Below are 12,829 nucleotides of genomic sequence, written 5' to 3'. Positions count from 1 at the left end.
ATCGATTTATTTCTGTACATCTAATTATGGACAACTAGTGGTAGGTTACTAACAAGGACAGCTGACTTAATAAACTTAAAACAGTAAAACGTATTAAAAATGTTGTAAATATATTTTGAACATACTTTGATATATATGTACATATTTGTTATAGGTTCGTGAATCGACCAGTGGCCAAGTCTTACTTCCCGACGAAGTAAAAATATGTGAAAGTGAGTTATAGTCCCACTTTTAAAATCTAATATTTTGGGATGAGAATGCATGCATTTTTATAAATGTTTTACGAAATAGACACAAGTAAATGAAACTACATTATATGGGTGAATGATCGAAGTCGAATATTCCCCTTTTGCTTGGTAGCCTAAAAATTAGTAAACCGATCTACTAATTGACGCGAATCCTAAAGATAGATCTATTGGGCCTAACTCACCCCATCCAAAGTACCGGATGCTTTAGTACTTCGAATTCATTTTTATCATGTCCGAAGGATTTTCCGGAATGATAGGGGATATTCTTATATGCATCTTGTTAATGTCGGTTACCAGGTGTTCACCATATGAATGAATTTTATCTCTATGTATGGAATGTATATTGAAATATGAAATCTTGTGGTCTATTATTATGATTTGATAATATATAGGTTAAACCTATAACTCACCAATATTTTTGTTGACGTTTTAAGCATGTTTATTATCAGGTGATTATTAAGAGCTTCCGCTATTACATACTAAAATAAGGACAAGATTTGGAGTTCATGCTTGTATGATATTATGTAAAAACTGCATTCAAGAAACTTATTTTTGATGTAATATATTCTTATTGTTAACCATTATGTAATGGTCGTGTGTAAACGGTATATTTTAGATTATCATTATTTAATAATCTACGTAATGCTTTTTAAATCTTTATCGATAAAATAAAGGTTAAGGTTGTTTTAAAAATGAATGCAGTCTTTGAAAAAAGTCTTATATAGAGGTCAAAACCTCGCGACAAAATCAATTAATATGGAATGTTTATAATCAATATGAACGGGACATTTCATAAGCCATGTGTCTCAATCCTCTCATGAACATATCAAAAGCTAAGTCCCAAGCTTTCTTGAGACGGCTTAACCTCATGTTCACATAGGTAGTTTCTTTCAATCTTGCTCCCGCGATGCAATTTTTCAAGACAACTATTAAAAAGTATTTAACTTCAACCTTCTTTATCTCACGGGTCCGAACACATACTTTGGGATCATATATTAAATGTGTTCCAATCTTCAGATAGTAGGATTTCCTCATTGAATTCAGCTCCTAGCGTTGTACTAGAAGGGAATTGGGTATCCCACTATGGAAGATCTAAATGTACTTCAATCCCACAACATTAGCCAACTTGTGCGTACTATCAGCTAATGCTTTTCTCAAGTGATTTAATCAAATTTTGTTGTGACCCAAAAAAATACATATACATCTCTTCATTCGTGATAAACCCACGAAACAATGTTTGTCTAAGGCATAATTGTCTAAACATTCACTTGTTCGAATACAAGCCTTAATCACATCACATCACATCCCATAACTAGAGATCACCATGAACTTTAATCTTATTCATTATGACTTCAATCAATTTCCATTCTTTTGCAATCCTTTAAACCAAGGATTTACCAAGTCCTTATTTTACCATAAGAAACTTGTGAGAACTCAAATCAATTCATTGATTAGTCCTTGCATATGTCCACCTTTCACAAGTAATCAATGTAAACCAATAATTTATACACCCTTGATAATGCATCCCCATTATCCATGTGTACACAATTATTACCATTACATTGGATAGTGAGATTATAATTATAAACATACCTTAGTCAATCCACTTCTAAAACCAAGAAGTAATGACAACAAGTTTATAATATCCATAATCTCAACATCAACCTTTTTGATCCAAGATATCTCATTTATACCAAGTGTTAAAAACCAACAACTTGTAGATGTATAATCCTCTTGATCAATAGTAAACTCAAAATAATACAATATGCCTCAAGGAACTCGGCACTTAGAAATAATACAATATTGGTCACTTGATGTAATCACATACATCATACCACCAATTTCCAAAGCAACTCGGCACTTAGAAACAATTAAGAAACCTTTAATCCTTGTTCCATATCAAAATATATTGGTGTCACTAACTTGCACCATTTTAATAAATCATCAAATGGTTTATGGACATATCTCATCAATGAATAAATATTTCATGGAAATTTTATTTGGCAACAAAACCATTCACTTTACAAACATACAATGTTGTCTTATGACTTTTCCACGGATTATAACTACCCGTAAATAATCTAAAAGTTGTTACCACTTTATCCATTGTGACTCCAACATCACAATTATTAATCATTAATAATTATGAGGGGGTTCTATGTCAATCATCCAATCCAAAAGAATATAACAACCACCTTCTTTTTAATTGACACCACACATCATATATACCACTCATTTCAACAATAACATATACCATATTGTTATAAATCAACATACCATTGATCCAAGTGTGTTCATGTATAATTTCCACTTATGCCAACATCAACAGTAGTATTTAAAACATGGCATAAATGAATTTCAAGAACATAAACTTAATTCATGGTACGTTTATCCATATATATATATATATATATATATATATATATATATATATATATATATATATATATATATATATATATATAGTGGTAGGATCAAGAGGGAAATAACCTATCGGTGCGAAGCGGGGGGAAGCAAAATATTTTTTTTTTCGTTTTTTGAAAAAACTTTGTTCACGAACATTATAGATGGGATGAAAATATGAACATTTAGTAGAGACACTTTGTGATAAATGTTTTTATTTTGGCGGGAAAACGCTCGAAGAAGTAATATATAACAATTATCGTGTTTTTCGAGCGTATGTTGAGGTTTTAGCTATTGGGGTTTAGATATTATGGTTTAGATATTAGGGTTTATAGGGTTTAGATATTAGGGTTTAGAAATTTAGGGTTTAGGGTTTAGATTTAGGGTTTAGATTTAGGATTTAGATTGAGTTTTTAGCACGAACGGTTTAGGGTTTAGGGTTTAGGGTTTGGTATTTTGGGTTTATTCCATAAACCCAAAATACCAAACCCTAAACCCTAAACTCTAAATCGGGCTAAATTTTACTTCACAAAACATGAAGAAAAAAAACGTTCATATTCTTCACGAACAATATTATCTTGAATGTTATTTTTGTCGATTTTTTTCCCGCCTAAATAATAACATTCATCACGAAGTGTCTCTTCTAAATGTTCATATTTTCGTGTGATCTTGATGCCGAAAAAAAAATTCCAAAAAAAAACGAAAAAAAAAAATTTTTTGCTTCCCCCGCTTCCCCCCGATTGGTTACTTCCCCATTGATCCTGCCCATATATATATATATATATATATATATATATATATATATATATATATATATATATATATTTCATCACTTGATTATAATGATTAATATAAAACATTAACATAATCAAAGAACATGGGAAAACATGATGCTCCAAGGCATATTTTATTATTAACAAGCATTTGTCATGTGTGACTTGTCATGTGTTAGGACTATATGTTCAAACACAACAGCCATAAGGACATATATCGGTTACTTACAACCACCAATCATTATAAATCTAGTGAATTAATTCATGAAAATACTTAAGATTTTATAAGAATTAATTTCATACCCACTATCAATTTCGCGATCATGTATAATGACCACCAATTGATCAGTTTCATTGCCGATTGGTTTCATAACCGACCCGTAATTCATCCATTTAACTAAAGCATAAAATGTGATTATGGTCCACACGAATGTTACTTATCAAAACGGTGTGCAACATTCTTTTCAACTGAACAATATAGTCAAAGTCACTATGTTCTCTCCAGAATCATGAAGGTCAAACTTTCATTTACCAATCGGATAGTTATATTTAATTATGGGGATGATTCTCACACACACTTTTTTGATCCTCACACAACAATTGAGTATTATTAGAAGAGTAAAAGGTTAAAATAGGTGTGTGAGGATCAAAAAAGTGTGTGTGAGAATCATCCCCCTTTAATTATACGCTACCGATCCAAAATCAGTGTCCAAATTTTATATTCATTTTTTTTTTTTGAATTTTTTTTTATTTTTTTTTTGAAAAGCAAAAAGTATTATTATTATTACCCGGATTATAATAATACAAGTCCCTATACGCTTCTATACAATGTTTTTAACAATCGAAATACTCGGAAAAAGATTGGAGTTAAAACTAGAAAGGATAATCGGGAGTGGCGTAGTCTAAATAACCCAATGAGGGACGAACTTGTGAAGAAACACAAGCAGGGCAGGAGGAGACAGCCGTGCCGATCAAGCGGCGACAAAGATGACGAACAACCTACCCATTTAATCTAACCCACATAGGCAAAATAGGACAAACGAACACTACCCGATTTAAATAATGTCGTATTAACCGACTCCCATGCGATTTGGAGGAGATGCCACGTAGAATGAAGGGTTGAGGAGCCATTGATGTCAATCGATTGATGTTTTTTTACGCGAAAGGTTTGAGTTCCAACTAAAACTTTGAGTTTGAATCTCGGAGATTATCACTGCAGGGTTCCATATTTTTCCTGAAAAAACTTTAAGATTCCTATGTTTCCATACAATGTAGCACGCAATCCATTTAGTAGCTTGCCATAAGGAAGATCCAATGGGGGTATGCGAGAAGCCTTGATCGGAGATGATGGCTTCATTGATGTTAGAAATTGTTGTGATATTTTGGTTCCACCATTTGAGTAGTTGAATCCAAATTGAAGATACTTTTTGACAATTTATCAACGCATGATCAATGGTTTCGATATGGTGATCGCATAAGGGACATAAGATGGTGTGAAGGTCAATTTCTTTTTTATCAAGTTCACTTCTGACAGGGAATTTTAGTTGAATGAGCCTCCATGAGAATATGAAGACCTTTTGTGGAACATATTTTTTGTGCGGTAATGATAGATTTCTAGAGTTGATGTCATATTTAAGCGTATGATCAGGTTTGACATAGTTGATGTAGTGAAGATGTCGGATGCGTCAAGGGAAAATTTCCATGAGTCGGGGCAATCCAAAATACTTACGGAGGAAATTAGATTATTGAGTTCCGCAAGTTCGTTCATTGCACGACCCCTAGGAGTCCGGGACCAATCCCAATTTTCGATCGAAGTGGAATTAACGTGCAGAATTCTATCGACAACAGTTACTTCTTTATGAGATTCCAACATGTAGAGCCTATGAAATAACGCTTTTAAATTGTCTGATCCGATCCATATATCGTGCCAAAAGCTAATCGATGTACCATTGCCAATGCGTTTTGAAATTGAGGATGTGAAGGATGTTCCTACGTTGTCTGCGACTTTTCCTGCTTTAATAATCTCTTTCCAAATGGTGCGACCTGAAATGTTCCTGCATAAAATGTTAGCATCCAACCCCCCCTGCCCATAGATACTTTTGATTATTTTTACCCATAGAGCATTATCTTCATTTTTAAAACGCCACCACCATTTACATAGTAGTGATATGTTTTTAGAAAAAAGAGATCCCACGTTTAAACCCCCACTTTCATATGGTAAAATTATTTGATCCCATTTAATCCAGTTAATTTTATTATCATTTGAAGAACCTCCCCAAAAGAATTTCCGTCTTTTAGATTCGAGAACCTTAAGGATAGCGGATGGTGCATGAAATAATGAAAAGTAGTATAATGGGATACTACTTAGAATAGATTTGATGATCGTAAGGCGACCCCCGAAGGAAATTGATTTGGCAGCCCAATCCGATAGTCTTTTGTCAAATTTTTCGACGATTGGTTGCCAAGAAGAGGTGTGAGAAGTGGGGACTCCAATAGGAAGGCCGAGATAAGTAAATGGGGTAGATCCCGCAGAGCAGTTAATGTAACTAGCCATTTGCTCGGTTTCTGCCGTGGATTTACCAATAACATAGAGCTTACTTTTGTGGAAGTTAACTTTGAGACCCGATATATTTTCAAAACATTTTAGGAGTTTGGAGATATATTTGGCGTTTCTTTTATTCCATTCACCGAAAAAGATTGTATCGTCCGCGTATTGGAGATGTGTTATGATGAGGTTGTCGTGCCCGACTTTTAATCCTTGTAAAAGACCATTGTTTAATGCTCTTTTGACAAGTATATTAAGACCTTCGGCGACAATTATGAATAGAAACAGCGATATGGGATCACCTTGTCGAATTCCCCTTCCGGGAGAAAATTCTCAGATGGGCGAGCCATTGATTAGTACAGAGATAGATGAAGAGGAAAGACATGCACGAATGAAACTAATCCATTTTAAACCAAAACCCATGAATTGCATGGTTTTAAATAGAAAGTCCCATTCAATGCAATCGAATGCCTTTTCAAAGTCTACTTTAAAAATTAGCCCCTTTTGTTTTTTATGTTTTAATTCATCAATTATTTCATTTGCAATTAAGACGCTATCAAGGATATTTCGGCCTTTGAGGAATGCGGTTTGTTCAGATCCTATAACTTTGTGGATGATCTTGGCAAGGCGGCTGGAAACGTATTTTGGTGAGGATTTTATAATAGCTACCTATTAGGCAAATTGGGCGATATTCGTTTAGTCCGATTGGGTTAGGTTTTTTCGGGATTAAAGTGAAGAAAGATGCATTACATCCATCGGAGATTTCCGAGTTGGCCCAGAACCAATCAAGAGATTTAATGAGATCTTGTTTTATCAATTCCCAGTTTTTTTTAAAGAATTTCATATTAAAGACGTCCGGGCCAGGTGCTTTGGAGCTGTCGCAGTTACATATGGCTTCCCATATTTCATTTTCGTTAAATTTAGATTCTAAGAGCTGGTTGTCCAACGAGGTGATGTATTCGATATGTGAAATATTGTCGAAGGAGCATTCGTCACAGAGGTGTTTGGATTGGAAGATGTTATTAAAGTATGAGTATGCTTCTTACTTTGTTTGGTTAGGATCTTCGGACCATGTACCATTAATTGACAAACCATAGATATTGTTTTTACTTGTTCTTCTTTTAATATAATTGTGAAAATATTTTGAATTTTCGTCTCCCTCAAGTGCCCATTTAATTCTTGATTTTTGTTTAAGCATGTTAGTTTTCTTTTTTTCTTTAGTGATTTGTTGCATTTTTTGTGAAGACCCGGAAATTTCCGACCAAATTTAAACTTTAATCTTTATATTATTCCGACACGATAAGCAAAGTTTGTTAAGTTAAATCTCAAGAATTTTAAACTGTGTTCATACATTCATTATAACCTCGACCAAATTCTGACGATTCACGAACCGTTATATATAAATAGATATGTATATGTATATGTATATATATATTATAACTTGAGAATATTCATAAAGTATTAAACGTATAATACTTTACACGAACGTATTTGTTTCAATATGATTTTCGATGAAATTAAAAAAAATATATATTAAATGATTGAATTATCAGAAACATTGAATTATGATTACAAGTCTCTGTTGAGAGGTCCACTATGATTTGAGAAAATCTATTCCTCTTAACGATATTCAGAATAATTTGTAAAGCTATTTATAAATAAAAACATAAAGTGTCATTTACGAAAGTTAGACAAAAGTTAGTGGAGAATTGGTTTCCATAATACTCTATTAATCTATTTTCAAGCGTACAATGACGTTTTCAGTTTAAAAAGAACTTTATTATTAAAACGTATATAACTTTTATAAATATCTAGAATCACTTTTGACAACTCATTACTTAACCAGTATAATAAATATAAAGATATTTATATTTTATTTCATTAAATATATATAACGATTTAAATTAATATTATATATATTTATACGCGCATTATACATACATAGTTTTTATACTTTTACTATACTTTAACTTTACCTTTACTTTACTTTTACTTTACTTTAACTTTAATAATTCACTTTAATAATTCATACTTTAATAATTCACTTTAATAATTCATACTTTAATAATTCACTTTAATAATTCATACTTTAATAATTCACTTTAATAATTCATACTTTAATAATTCACTTTAATAATTCATACTTTAATAATTCACTTTAATAATTCAAAAATCTATTATAAATAGAATTCAATAGGTTTCATTATTTCATAGAAACTTGAAAATATATTTCTCTAAACTCTCTCAATCGATATATATATATATATATATATATATATATATATATATATATATATATATATATATATATATATATATATATATATATATATATATATATATATATATATATATATATATATATATATATATATATATATATATATATATATCTGCTCTGTATTATTTCAAGATATTATTAGTATACATAAAATATTACGACGGAGTGCTGTCCGAGTGATTTCAAAATAGTTTTTTTTGAATGAGTCGAAACTAAGGAAATTATGGGTTATAGCTATGGAGGTGATGAGTATGGTTCATGGGTATGCTCGTGAGGTCAATCTAGTGTTTATCATCTCCGTTGCGTCTACGTAATTTCCTGCAATATTGAATCTCAATATTGATACGTTCGTGAATCCGAGGCCAACCTTGCACTTGTTAAATGACGTTATATGTATTTTTACTACGAAATACAGTATGGTGAGTTTCATTTGCTCCCTTTTATATATATTTTTGGGACTGAGAATACATGCGCTGTTTTTATAAATGTTTTACGAAATAGGCACAAGTACTAAAACTAATTCTATGTGGGTTTAAACCAGAAATATACCCTTAGCTTGGTAACATTAAACTACTTGTCTATGTATGGTAGGCGCGAATCCTAAAGATAGATCTATTGGGCCTGACAAACCCCATCCTGACTATGGGATGCTTTAGTACTTCGAGGTTATTTTAAACACACCTGATCTGGTGTACTTCATAGGGTAAAACATGAACGTTAAGGCTTGTTACCGGGTGCCTACAACTTATAGAATACTTTTATACACTTGCGAGTGTACATATATTTATAAACGGAAATCTTGTGGTCTATTAATATATTGAAATGATTGTTATGATAAACCTATGAACTCACCAACCTTTTGGTTGACACTTTAAAGCATGTTTATTCTCAGGTATTAAAGAAATCTTCCGCTGTGCATTAGCTTATTTTAAGGATATTACTTGGAGTCATTCATGGCATATTTTGAAAGACGTTGCATTCAAGTCATTGAGTTCATCAAGATTATTATTAAGCCAATTATAGTGGATGTATTATGAAATGGTGTGCATGCCGTCAACTTTCGTTGTAAAGAAAGTTTGTCTTTTAAAAACGAATGCAATGTTTGTAAAATGTATCATATAGAGGTCAAATACCTCGCGATGAAATCAACTATTATGAATCGTTTATAATGTATATGAATGGGTTCTTTCAGTTGGTATCAGAGCGGTGGTCTTAGCGAACCAGGTCTGCATTAGTGTGTCTAACTGATAGTTGTTAGGATGCATTAGTGAGTCTGAACTTCGACCGTGTCTGCATGTCAAAAGTTTTGCTCATCATTTTTGTCAGAAATTGCCTGCTTATCATTCTTAGTCTAGACACATTTTATTGCATTGATTGCATGAATAGTGTATAGACAAAATTCATATCTTAGCGTATCTGCTAATTCATATCTTAGCGTATCTGTTACTGTAAACTTTGTCTGACATATTCCGTAAATTCCTCCGTAATCTACGAAACCTTTTGCTATATATAATTAGAATACCACCCGATAGCCGGAAAATCATTTCATATCGAAAAATTCTTTATTCAATCGTACGAAATGGAATTCGTCATTAGTTCAAGTCCCTCGGATTCCGAAATGGAATCCCACTCAAGTTCCGAAAGCAGTGTGACCGGAATGGATCAACCAATTAGTCATCATCTATTCTGGATGAATTGGGGATGGGTTCGTAGCCTCCTTAATCATTGGAGACAAGAAGAAGGTGATCCCTTCCATCCACCACATTGCCCTCTTGGCGAAGAACCTGAAGCACTTACCGGTGAACCTATTCGAAACACCATTTTCTCTCTTATTTCTAGAGTATCTCGTCACGATTACATACTATACCAAATTCTAGATTTTATTTATCCGCTCATCCGAACCAACAATCACCCCGGTGTAATAGAAGAAGTCAACGAGCTTCGCGCTCTGGTAGTGGCTTTGGAGAATATGGTGCAAAGGTTACAAATACCAGCAGCAGCACCAGCAGCATAAACAGTACCACCATCAGCAACACCAACATTACCATCACCACCAACAACAACAACATCCACATCCCACACCGCAACATGACAATCTGTATCTCAAACATCAACGTCATACGCCCTGTAAATATCCAGGAATATCAACAACAACAAACGATGAAGTATTAATTCATAAACTTCATTGAAGAGATATCTCTGCGGCAGTTATGTAATCTCCAAAATCTTAGAGATTATTTAATTCTGACCGTAAATCGGATGAGTGAACGGAGATGGTAGAGTAGAAACTTTGATCGAAAATGGTGTACAGTTTACAAGCTAGAATTGTTTTACCAACAGTATCAACAGGACCATAGCAACATCAACACAGTCAGTGCCGTCAGTATCGTCAGAATCAACAGCACCTGTAACATCACAAACTCTGTCAGTTCAAGAATCATTGTGGACATCATTACGAATCAACAACAAATATATTGTATCAACGAGTTATGAAGTATTAACTCATTTCCAATTGAAAGATTTATATGTATATTTTATATGTATAAATTTTTAAACCATAATAAATCTTCCCGTACCAAGCTATTATGTGTGAATCTTAACTACTCAGTTAATTCATATTACAAATATGCAATGATGTACGTCCTTCGTCCGCAACTTAACCATCGTTAATAACAATCTCTGTCTCAATTCAATAAAATTCCAATTCATAATAAACCAAGTGTATTATTCGAATATATGTTTGATTTTACACTTTCATCATCGATGTACTCGAAACTTTTCAAATAACATCATTCGTACCTTGCGAAGTTCACAAGAATTTCACGAAAACCAACAAATAACAAAGTAATGATTCATAATTTCAATATTATTGAAGAAATACTTATGCAATAAAGTTTTAGGGATTACTCAATTCTAGTTTCAACCATAAAACAAATGAGTTTAATTTAATATTAACTCATTAAATCTATATTACATCTAAAGAAAATATACACATATATTTTCATAAAGACTGTAATAAACTTCTTTTGTACAAAATATTAATTGTGAATTTTTTTTAACGGGTAGGTAATACCTGAGAGATATATAAATTCACAATTAATATATTATATTTTTCAAAACTGATTCAGCAATCATCAACTATACTCCCTACGTTCACAAAAATATCCATTCTTTCATATAAATCAAAACAATCATACTCATTCAAATTCAATTACATATTTTGATTTTGAAATCGCATAATTCAATTCGAAATATAACCAGTATCATCACTCTTAGATTCCTATATCTTTCAAAGCTAAACTTTGACTTCAAAAATGTGTTAGAACATCATATGTATTAACGATTACAATATGTGCTCAAACCCTTCGAAATTCCTGAAGACACTTCAACTAAGGAACAATCGAGATGATGATCCAACCACATGTTACCCACAATTATACACCCGAAAAACTCTCAAAACCCAAGTCATAGTTCGACACGTATCCGTGTTAGACCCTTTGGCATTTACTAGCTAAAATAACTTTTCAATTCCGTTTCAAAATAGACAGTTTTGTCACAGCTCCAGCAAGTCAATTTCGACTACTCAATCAAAACAGTCTTATTATAACCTCGATAGATACATTACCCTTTCGCCAACGTTACCAGGGAATCGTTTATATTCACCACATTAGCAATAAACTTACCAACAACTTCACTGATCTTTGACTTTCCAAAAAAAAAATCATTATAATTATCGAAACCCTATCATATACTCATTCGTACCTTATAACAAGAATTGCCATACCAATTATTGAGAATCAGCAATCAGTATTTTGAAACCTCGCAGCATGTCTACATCAACAATTACATATACACACAACGTCTACCTCCAAGACTTACATTCTTTGAATGAGAAATTTCTGAAAAACACCCTAAACTGCGAACCAGTTCTCGAAATTTTGAAAAATGCTGATGAAGCAGCAAAAACTGTAAACGACCTTAACAGTAAAAAGTTGGATGATAAAGGATAGTATATTGGCAAAGCTCAGAAAAAGAGAAGCTTTGGAACTGGAAAACGGATTGGGCAAAGTATGAAGGAGGCTGTGGACAAATCACAAAGGCTAAACCTGTCTTCAAAGAATCTAAATGATTCAGTACTTGCTGAAGTCATTAACAAATACCTTGCTCCTGACTCTAAACCCCTGCGGACAATATCCTTCATCATCCTCTGATATTAGACATTCTAAGATATCATCGTATCTTTCATTATAAATATCATCCATACTTCTGAAGATATTTTTATAATTATTCTTATCTGAAATCATTTACCTCTTCGCGCTATCTGTATTATATCATAAAAGAAACTATTTTAGTTTCTAAATTCTGAAACATTCGAGTTTAAAATAGGAATATTCTTGAAGAAGTGTTGGGAGCTGAAGCATGAGTTAGTATAATATAATGACACTTGATCAACGTGATTATATTACAGTAATTCATGCTGAGTTTCTAAATGGAACATGATTATTCACAGATCATAACGTCATCATGTGCTATGTTACACGACTCTTGTATTCTCTTTGATCTCTAAATATCAAGAAAA

The sequence above is a fragment of the Rutidosis leptorrhynchoides genome, chromosome 7, assembly GCF_046630445.1.
Source record: "Rutidosis leptorrhynchoides isolate AG116_Rl617_1_P2 chromosome 7, CSIRO_AGI_Rlap_v1, whole genome shotgun sequence".
NCBI classification, from domain to species: Eukaryota; Viridiplantae; Streptophyta; class Magnoliopsida; order Asterales; family Asteraceae; genus Rutidosis; species Rutidosis leptorrhynchoides.
The sequence above is the reverse complement of the archived record's forward strand: the minus strand, read 5'-3'. Positions refer to the sequence as shown.